We start from the raw sequence: 11334 nt of genomic DNA on the forward strand, positions 1-11334 counted from the left end.
CCACATGGAAATGATTTGGAGCAAATCCAGGATCCCTGGTGACTCCCCTCCACCCAACCCTTTCCCCACTCTCTGTAATAAAACAGAAGGATGTCCGGCCCTCACTCTAACTGGGGATGTGTTCGGTGTAGTCTCAGTTCACAAATTCAGGGGGAGAGTCCTGTAAGGTAGCTCGGTCACTCTGACTGAAACCGCCAGTTCTCCGGGGCTGCAGCCACTGACACTGCGGGGAGAGAATCCCCGACTCTACCCCGCCGCCGGGGGAACAAACAGCGTTGTGTCCGGAGAATAGGCAGGGCCGGGGAGAAGGCACATATTAAAGCGCTGCAGTGGACTCAGCTCCTGTGTGTGCACAACTCTCACTGATTCCGTCCTCTGGGAACAGTGCGGTCTCAACAGATCAGGTTAGGAAAGAAACACACAGCCCGAGAATGGCTTCTTTCTTCCTGCATTTACTCTGTTCTGGGAGCAGATTCTCATTGAGAAGCGGCGCTCAGATCACCGGAGAGAAAAAAAAACACAATTCAAGCTGTCCAAATGAAAAACAGAGAATTAACCCGGACACTTCCATTATTAAATTAATTCATCAGCTCCGAACCAGTTCCCGTTAATGTACCGGGATAATCTCGGGATTTATCAAATCGAAGGCAGCGGGATTTATTAAATTGTTGATTCTGACACCCTGTAGTTCACTTCTTCACTTAACTAGAGGGGGAGATGTGTGAGCAGAGAAACAGAGCGAAATCCAGAGAGGGAACTGAAAACACACCTGGACAGATGTGAAACAGGTCAATCCACTGTTACAATAACTCCATCACTGACTCCCTCCTGACAGTAACCAGCCCTTTCACAGAGACTGTGGGTGGCTCTGAAAAGAGCCTTTGGTTTATTAGATGACATTTTGGCCGCTTTACATTTTCTGGGAGCTCTGAGCGCTGGTTTTCTTGGGCAGCAGCACGGCCTGGATATTCGGCAGCACCCCGCCCTGAGCGATAGTCACCCCTCCCAGCAGCTTGTTGAGCTCCTCGTCGTTGCGGACGGCCAGCTGCAGGTGTCTGGGGATGATGTGGGTCTTCTTGTTGTCCCGGGCCGCGTTACCGGCCAGCTCGAGAATTTCAGCGGTCAGATACTCGAGCACAGCAGCCAGATAGACCGGGGCTCCAGCACCCACACGCTCAGCATAGTTACCCTTTCTCAGGAGCCTGTGAACACGGCCCACCGGGAACTGCAGTCCAGTCCGGGAGGAGCGAGACTTGGCCTTGGCCCGAGCTTTCCCGCTGGTCTTTCCTCTTCCAGACATTTCCACAATCTCACAAATACTTTCACAAAGAATGAATAATTTCCTTAGCATTAATGATAACCAGTAGGCGGTCAGGATGGCCGAGCGGTCTAAGGCGCTGCGTTTAGATCGCAGTGTCCATTGGAGGCGTGGGTTCAAATCCCGCTTCTGACACCTTGTGTTTTGACTGCACCGGAGGCGTTTGGGAGCAGAGGTGAAGAGCAAAGAGAGAACAGGAAAGAACATGGACAAGCAAAATAACAATGGACCCAAAGATGTTGCATCAAAACATTCGAGTAAGAGGCAACTGAGCAAACAGCAGGGCACAGAAAACATCAAAAATGTAACCTTAGTATCGGGGTGGGAGATGTTGCCAATATCCTTAATGAATACATTGCTGTCTTCTCAAATGAGGGGGTGATGCATATATTGTTTTGAAGGAGGAGGAGTGTGAAGTATTGGACGTGATAAGTTAAGGAGAGAGGAAGTCTTAATGGGATGAGCATCCTTGAATGTGGATAAATCACCAGGACCAGATGAAATGTACCCCAGGCTGTTGAATGACGCCAGGGAAGAAATAGTGGAAGGTCTGACCATCGTTTTCCAGAGCATTGGAGGTCTTGTAACGTTGCAATAAAAGCAAAATACCACGCAGATCAAGCATGGCTGAGCCTTTAGAGTAGAGAAACAGGGCTGAATTCCCTGAACCAGTGCTACAGCTTTCAGAATAGAAGGAGCCTATACAAACCTGATGGGTTCCACTTAAACCAAAGAGCTGGAGGTGTTGACAGTCAGAACAGATAAAATGTGGAGGAGTGTTTGAAGCAGATTCTGTGTGGTTACTGTAGTTGTACTATGGAGTTATTTCAAGGAGGTGATTCTGAATGTAATGGATCAACGTGGACCCACCCAAGGCAAAGGTCACTGAAAGTGGCAACGCAGGTGGATAAGGTAGTCAAGAAGGCATACGGCATGCTTGCCTTCATCAGTCGGGGTATAGAGCATAAAAATTGGCAAGTCATGTTGCAGCTGCACAGAACCTTAGTTAGGCCACACTTGGAATATTGCGTGCAATTCTGGTCGCCACACTACCAGAAGGACGTGGAGGCTTTGGAGAGGGTACAGAGGAGGTTTACCAGGATGTTGCCTGGTCTGGAGGGCATTAGCTATGAGGAGAGGTTGGAAAAACTCAGATTATTTTCACTGGAACGACGGAGGTGGAGGGGCGACATGATAGAGGTTTACAAAGTTATGAGCGGCATGGACAGAGTGGATAGTCAGAAGCTTTTTCCCAGGGTGGAAGAGTCAGTTACTAGGGGACATGGGTTTAAGGTGCGAGGGGCAAAATTTAGAGGGGATGTGCGAGGCAAGTTTTTTACACAGAGGGTGGTGAGTGCCTGGAACTTTCTGCCAGGGGAGGTGGTGGAAGCAGATACGATAGCGACGTTTCAGAGCCATCTTGACAAATACATGAATAGGAAGGGAATAGAGGGATATAGGCCACGGAAGTGCAGAAGGTGTTAGTTTAGGCAGGCATCAAGATCGGCGCAGGCTTGGAGGGCCGAATGGCCTGTTCCTGTGCTGTACTGTTCTTTGTTCTTTGTTCTAAGCTTCCCTGTGGTCCAGCCTGGTTGAATGGAACTGAAGCAAACAAATCATCCAGAAGTGGAAAAGAAATATAAGGCCATGAAAGCACAGAATTCAGATGGATGCAATACCAGATGGTATGGCAAGAGTGTAAAACAGCAACAGACTGGTGAATAAAACTTTCCCATTGAATAAGACAAGAGAAGAGAAGGGTAATAATAGTGTCAGAGGTGAGTTGTGACACTATTCACATTCCACCTTGATCTGAATAGGACTGTTGAAGGGAGTGATTGAGAAGAATAGAGGAGAAATGAAAAGAAAGGAGAAATAAACAAAAGGTCTTTTGATTTTAGAATGCTTGTTTTTGGAAATGACAGACTGTAAAGTGTGTGTGTCAGAAGATATAGAGCGAAGTTGGGTGTGACAAGATCACAGGAAAGTTGTGCCCTGAGACAAGGTGTGTGTTGTCAGGAAAGCTGCTTTCTTTTGCACAATATGTATTTTATTCATATAATTTGTGCAATTACATTGCAAAGCAGTTCAAATTTAATATTACATAAGGTACAATACAGATCAATTTCCTTCAATAATGTACATGAGGTATCTCACTATCCCTGCCTGCACAGGTTATATTTACAGTATTTACATTACACATCAAACATTCTCTGGTGCAAACAGCCCGAGCGGTTTTACACAGGTTCCAGCCTCTCGCTGAACGAGGGCCTTAGTCTGTCGCCTTTCTATTGAGACTCCATGGTGGCTTCCCCAAGCTTTAATGCCGTCCCACAGCACATAGTCTTGAATGTTGGAATGTGCCAGTCTGCAACACTCGGTCATCGACAGCTCTTTGCACTGGAATACGTGTCCCACGGCCGGGCTCGTTCTCAACAGAGATAATTTCAAATGAACATTTCCTAAATCCGTGCTTTCTCTCTCGCAATAAAGAGAACAGGATGTCTGGCAGATTCAGTGTGAGACGATAACACTGCCGGGTAAAGGCCGCTTTCCAACTCCAATCTTAACACAGGAGATTCCCCAAACAGCTGCAATAGGGTGTTTGTAAACTGTTGGAAGCGGATGTGTGTGGAAATGGTGATGTTACTGAGGAGGTTCCTTGTTATAGAATGGATTGTGTTTTGGTGGGAATATTACTGAGTGTTAATTGTAGCAGGATCATATTTAAAAGCTCCGGCTTTCTGGAAAGCCTTGACTGTGAAGGTCGAGTCTGAAAGGTTTGCGTGGAGAGCTGGGTTTCGGTTCTACTGTTAATAAAGGGTTTGAAATTGGCAGCCCGGAGGAAACTGGAGGTTGGAGATGAAAGATAAGGTGCCGTTCTCTCTCTGTCTGTCACTCTGGGTGTCTCCTTCATTCTCGCTCTCTGTTTAATCTTCACTCTTGTCTCCTCCCCTCCCTGCTCTCACTCTGCCTTTCTCAGCCAGGTCCGGGCGGCCTGTAAAAAAAAGGAAGCTGACGGAATCAGTCTCTTTTATTGTGCACTGATTTGAGGCAAGAATTATCATGGTGGCTGTGGTGGGGAAGAGACGGTCTGCCACCTCCTCCTGGAATGTGTCATTGCAAAGCAGGTGTGGAAAGGGATGCAGTGGTTTTTGTCGAGGTTCATCCCAAGCAGCTCGATAACACAGGAGTCTGTGCTCTCCGGGCTGTTCCCAGTGACGCACACCGAGACAAACATCAACTGCTGCTGGAGGACTATCAATTCGGTGAAAGACGCCCTTTAGTCTGCCCGAAACTTGCTGGTCTTCCAGCGCAAAGAGTTGTCCACCACCGAATGTCGCAGACTGGCACATTCCAAGGACCAGGACAACGTGGGCAGGGACGCACTAAAGCTTGGGGCAGCCGCAGCAAAGGCTCAATGGGGAAAGACTATGATGTAAGGTCCCCCCACCAAGCTGAGCGGAGGGGCTGGATCCATGGGAAACCCTTCGAACCATATAGGGAAAATTTTGTGTGCTGTAAATGTAGAAATGTATATGGCATGACAATGAAATGGAAGAGTTGTGAGGCAACTCGTGATTGTATAGAAGGAAACTGATCACCTTTGCACTGTTTGTATTTTTTGACTTGATGCTGTTTTAAACTGTTTGGGAATGTAATTTTTACAGATTTTTATGAATAAAGTATATTTTGGAAATTTAAAAAAAAAGTCTGGCAGTATACCAGAGTATGGTCCTGGCCGGCAGCATATTAGAATCCATGAGGAAAGGCATCATCACCCTCATCTACAAGCGGAAGGGGGAAAGGGCAGAAATCTAAAATTGACGGCTCATCTCACTGCTTAACATCGACTACAAGATTCTGTCAAAAGTCATCGCCAGTCGAGTCAAGTCTGCTCTGGAGTTGGTGATTGACCCTGATCAGACCTGTACTATACCAGGCAGGAAGATCTCTGATAGCCTCGCGCTACTCAGGGATACGATCACCTATGTACGGGACAGGAGGGTGGACACCTGCCTCATCAGCCTGGACCAGGAGAAGGCTTTTGACAGGATATCGCACACCGACATGATGGACGTACTTTACAAAATGGGGTTTGGGGAGGGAATCTGCAATTGGATTAAACTGGTCTACACAAACATCAGTAGCGCAGTCTCAATCAATAGGTGGGAATCAGAAAGTTTCTCAATCCAATCTGGAGTCAGGCAGGGCTGTCCTCTCTCCCCTGTCTTGTTTGTTTGCTGTATTGGACCCTTTTCTGAGTCTATTAGGAAGAATGCGATAATCAGAAGGGTAACAATCCCAGGCAGTGGAGGCACTCAGGTTAAAACCTCCCTGTACATGGATGACATCGCCGTTTTGTGCTTGAACCCGCTGCCTGTGCGCAGACTGATGAGCATCTGTGACCAGCTCGAACTGGCATCGGGAGCCAATGTTAAACACGGCAATAGCGAGGCCATGTTCTGTGGGAACTCAGCTGACCGATCCTTTGTCCCCTTCACCATTAGGTCAGCCGACCTGAAGGTGCTGGGGTATGGTTCGGAAGGGCCGGGGCGTGCACCAAAACCTGGGAGGAACGAGTAGCCAGGGTACAACATAAGCTGAACATGTGGGAGCAGCGATCTCTCTCCATTGTGTCAGGTTACTGTACGTGGTGCAGGTCTGGCCCAGACTGCACTCCTGCACTGTGGTGATCACCTGAGCCATTTTCCGCTTCATCTGGGGATCCAAAATGGACCAGGTCCCGAGGGACACGATGTTCAAACCTCTGGAGAAAGGCGGGAAAAATGTACCCAACATCGCCCTCATCCTGATGGCTACCTTTGTGTGTGGCTGTATCAAGCTGTGTGTAGACCTCCAGTACGCAAACTCCAAGTGTCACTCCATGCTGAGGTTCTATCTGTCCCCGGTGTTGCGAAGGATGGGCCTGGTCATATTGCCGTGGAACGCTCCATCCGGTTGGACTGTGCTGTAACACCTATCCTTCATGGAAAAGTTTTTGTGGAAAAACACCTTTGACCACCAATCCATCAGACACTGGTCTGCACGGAATGTTCTCAAGGCCCTACGGGAAAAGAAGATGGTGGATCCTGTCGGATGGTTCCCCGAGCAGACTTCCAAAGTCATTTGGCGGAATGCCCCATCATCAGAACTTTCAAACAAGCACCAAGATGTAGCTTGGCTGATGGTGAGAAGAGTCCTCCTCGTCAGATCCTTCCTGCATGCCCGAAGTCTCACCCCCTCTGCACAATGCCCTCGAGGTGGCTGTGGTGGGGAAGAGACGGTTGCCCACCTCTTTCTGGAATGTGTCTTTGCAAAGCAGGTGTGGAAAGAGATGCAATGGTTTTTGTCGAGGTTCATCCCAAGCAGCTCTGTAGCACAGGAGTCTGTGCTCTACGGGCTGTTCCCAGGGACGCACACCGAGATAAACATCAACTGCTGCTGGAAGACTATCAATTCGTTGATAGATGCTCTTTGCTCTGCCCGAAACTTGCTGGTCTTCCAGCGCAAAGAGTTGTCCACCACCGAATGTTGCAGACTGGCACATTCCAAGGTCCAGGACTACGTGCTGAGGGACGCACGAAAGCTTGGGGCAGCTGCAGCAAAGGCTCAATGGGGAAAGACCACAGTGTAAGCTCCCCCCACCATAGTGAACTGAGGGGCTGGATCCATGGGAAACCCTTCGAACTGTAGCCAGAAATAATTTGTTTGCTGTCAAATGTACATGGCATGAGAAATGAAATGGAAGGGTTGTGAGGCAACTCACTCCTGTATTGAAGGAAACTGATCTCCTTTACACTCTTTGTATTGTTTGACTTGGTGCTTTTTGGAACTGTTTTGTAATGTATTTTTTTTACAGATTTTTATGAATAAAGTATATTTTGGAAGTTAATGGAAGAAAGTCTGGCAGAGGTAAAGGAGGGAAAGGACTAGGCAAAGGCGGAGCAAAGCGGCACCGCAAAGTGCTTCCTGACAATATCCAGAGCATCACCAAACCAGCAATCCGCCGCCTGGCTCGCCGTGGCGGGGTCAAGCGGATCTCGGGTTTGATCTATGAGGAGACTCGCAGGGTGTTGAAAGGTTTCCTGGAGAATGTGATCAGGGATGCGGTCACCTACACTGAGCACGCCAAGCGCAAGACGGTCACTGCCATGAATGTGGTGTACGCTCTGAAACGGCAGGGCCGCACAACTCGACCCTTTCCAGCAAACACACACTCTTCGAAGAGCCACCCACCGTCTCACAGAGAGAGCAGTGAGCTGGAAACGGGAGCTGGGATAGGCTGTTCAGAACTGTCTGGAATAAATCTGTGCTGTATTCGGGTAGAAAACTGGAATCCCCGAAATTGACATTTCAGTTGCAGCAAGGATGTGCAATGGATTTGATTTTCTAAACGGGCTGTGTAAACAGTGCCCGAGGCTCTACACTTAGTTATTTCCCCAGTCGTCACATACCCTCAGTGAAAAGCCACATCACTCCTCCAGAATCACTCATTGTTTTCATAGAATTTCAAAATGATTTCGCTGCAATGAGGGAATCCGGGAATTTTGCAGCAGCCATTGAATCGGTCACTGGAACCAGACCCAATTGTGATGTTATTTCTTCCCAGACGGTGTTTCCTGCACTGAAACTGACAGGGTTTGTGAAACTGATCAGTTTCAGCTCAATCATTCAGGGACCTGGAATTCCCACAGCTTGAGCCCGCGCTCACTTCTGATTGGTCACCCTCTTCCCATTCGCATTATTTAACCAATCGCAGAGCCTCGAATTGGGGGAAATGCAGCAAATCATTGGCTTAAATTGTCGAAATTGGCAGAACGTTTGAATTCGAAAAAGGCGCCAATTTCAGTGTCGGCAAAAAGCGAATTACTGGAAAATCTATTTAAAGTTGTTCGTAAAATATTTTCCACCAACCCTTAAAAACCTTTCTTTATTCCGCTATTATCGCCACAAATTCCTGGCGCTATTTTACGCACAGCTTTAACCTATCATTTTCCCCCCCACTTCTTATCTGTAACCGGCGGTGGAAGACTCCATTCAGCAATCCTTAAGGGACCAATAACTCAAACTCGGTGTGGAAAGGAATAAATTAGACTATTGGTAATTCCCCTTCACACAGGGATCAGGGGGACAGTGAGAAGCCACTGAAATAGTTGCTCATAAACATTTTAAATAGTTCCTATTCTGTTCTGTTACTGACATGCTTGAATCAGACAGTAATCAGCCCTTTCGGAGACTGTGGGTGGCTATGAAAAGAGTCTTTGGTTTATTAGATGACATTTTGTCTGCTTTACATTTTCTGGGAGCTTTGAGCGCTGGTTTTCTTGGGTAGCACCCCGCCCTGAGCGATGGTCACCCCTCCCAGCAGCTTGTTGAGCTCCTCCTCGTTGCGGACGGCCAGCTGCAGGTGTCTGGGGATGATGCGGGTCTTCTTGTTGTCCCGGGCCGCGTTACCGGCCAGCTCGAGGATTTCAGCGGTCAGATACTCGAGCACAGCAGCCAGATCGACCGGGGCTCCAGCACCCACACGCTCAGCATAGTTGCCCTTTCTCAGGAGCCTGTGAACACGGCCCACCGGCAACTACAGTCCAGCCCGGGAGGAGCGAGACTTGGCTTTGGCCCGAGCTTTCCCGCCGGTCTTTCCTCCAGACATTTCCACAATCTCACAAATACTTTCACAAATGGATCATTTCCGCAGCATTTACTTTACTTTAAGACTGAGAACTCTCCTCAATGGTCGGTACTTAATTCTATTTGCCTATATTCTTCACCAATCAGGTCACTGACCAACACAAGAGGGCGGGATTGACCCACCACGACATCAGAAGCACAGAATTTGTCAATTTCAAAAAGCCCGCCAATTTCATTGTCGGAAAGGAGCGGATTGAAATAAATGTCATCCTTAGTCAAAGATTTAAAGTCCCATCTCTTGATTTTGTTTTATTCAACTTGTAAAATGTTATTTAAATTGTGACTCATTCGACAATCGCTTTCAAACTGTCCCGGGTGGGGACTGCATTGGCCTGAAGTGAAATACTCAGTTTAGTTTTCTATCAGAGCCCAGTGTCCTTCTCTGAAAAGAGGGAGCCGGATCAAGTCCTCAAACGGCCCTTAACTTGCTCTGTAATAATCCCATCCCAGGCTGTTACACTGCGGAGAGTTGCTGTTAATAAAATGATTAATCAGTGAAGGGATTAAGGTCTCATCCTTACCGCTGAAATCAGCTGTTAATGCGGTCATACAGGGGCTGTGAAAAACCAGAATAAGAGCAGCTTTAAGCAAAAAAAGTGAAGGCGGGTGATCAGATTATGGGTTCGTGTTCGGTTAATAACAGGAGATACAAACACAGCAGTGGGATCGTTATTATATTATACATCGTCTTAAAGTGATTTCATAAAGATGTCGGATGCAGCTTTTTCAGAGATTGTTGGTGGCTCTTAAAAGAGCCGTTGTGTTTGGGATGTTTTTCAGTCCATTGTGCAGTTTTACTTGGAGCTGGTGTACTTGGTCACCGCCTTTGTCCCTTCCGACACGGCGTGCTTGGCCAGCTCCCCGGGCAGCAGCAGGCGCACGGCGGTCTGGATCACCCAGAGCTGATGGTTGTTGTAATGGGCCAGGCGGGAAGCCTCACCCGCGATGCGCACGAAAACATCGTTCACAAACGAGTTCATAATGCTCATGGCCTTGGAGGAGATGCCGGTGTCGGGATGAACCTGCTTCATCACTTTGTAGATGTAGATGGAGTAACTCTCCTTCCTCCGCTTCTTGCCGCCCTTTGTTGACGGTTTATTTAAGGTTTTCTTGGCGCCTTTCTTAGGAGCTGCTTTCTTCTCTTTTTTATTTCCAAAATATACTTTATTCATAAAAATCTGTTAAAAATACATTGCCAAACAGTTTCAAACAGCACCAAAAAATAGAAACATTGCAAGGGAGATCAGTTTCCTTCAATACAATCATGAGTTGCTTCACAACCCTTCCATTTCACATTTGTCATGCCAATTACATTTTTACATTTACAGCAAATGAAAATTTTCCCGATACAGTTCGAGGGGTTTCCCAGGGGTCCAGCCCCTCAGTTCAGCTTGTTTTTTTTTTATTTCCAAAATATACTTTATTCATAAAAATCTGTAAAAATTACATTGCCAAACAGTTTCCAAACAGCACCAAAAAATACAAACATTGCAAGGGAGATCAGTTTCCTTCAAAACTGTCATGAGTTTCTTCCCAACCCTTCCGTTTCACAATTGTCATGTCAATTACAGTTTTACATTTACAGCAATTGAGAATATTAACGATACAGTTCGAGGGGTTTCCCATGGTTCCAGCCCATCAGTCCAGCTTGGTGGGGGAACCTTACACTGTGGTCTTTCCCCATTGAGCCTTTGCTGCGGCTGCCCCAAGCTTTAGTGCGTCCCTCAGCACGTAGTCCTGGACCTTGGAATGTGCCAGTCTGCAACATTCGGTGGTGGACAAAGCTTTGCGCTGGAAGACCAGCAAGTTTCGGGCAGACCAAAGGGCGTCTTTCACCGAATTGATAGTCCTCCAGCAGCAGTTGATGTTTGTCTCGGTGTGCGTCCCTGGGAACAGCCCGTCGAGCACAGACTCCTGTGTTACAGAGCTGCTTGGGATGAACCTTGACAAAAACCACTGCATCTCTTTCCACACCTGCTTTGCAAAGGCACATTCCAGGAGGAGGTGGCCGACCGTCTCTTCCCCACCACAGCCAACGCGGGGGCACTGTGCGGAGGGGGCGAGACTTCGGGTGTGCATGAAGGATCTGACGGGGAGGGCCCTTCTCACCACCAGCCAAGCTACGTCTTGGTGCTTGTTTGAAAGTTCTGGTGATGAGGCATTCCGCCAAATGACTTTGAAGGTCTGCTCGGGGAACCATCCGACAGGATCCACCGTTTCCTTTTCCCGTAGGGCCTTGAGGACATTCCGTGCAGACCACTGCCTGATGGACCGGTGGTCAAAGGTGTTTTTCCGCAGAAACTGCTCCACGAAGGATAGGT

At 47.9% G+C, this 11334-nt stretch overlaps 1 non-coding gene across 1 annotated transcript; it reads left to right on the top strand.

The window, feature by feature from the left end:
• The first annotated feature begins 1370 nt into the window (after positions 1-1370).
• Positions 1371-1453, top strand: trnal-uag (transfer RNA leucine (anticodon UAG)). Its single transcript has one exon. It is a non-coding gene; the product is annotated as a tRNA-Leu (tRNA).
• Positions 1454-11334: the final 9881 nt, after the last annotated feature.

This window comes from Heterodontus francisci, unplaced genomic scaffold (assembly GCF_036365525.1).
Source record: "Heterodontus francisci isolate sHetFra1 unplaced genomic scaffold, sHetFra1.hap1 HAP1_SCAFFOLD_58, whole genome shotgun sequence".
NCBI lineage: Eukaryota > Metazoa > Chordata > Chondrichthyes > Heterodontiformes > Heterodontidae > Heterodontus > Heterodontus francisci.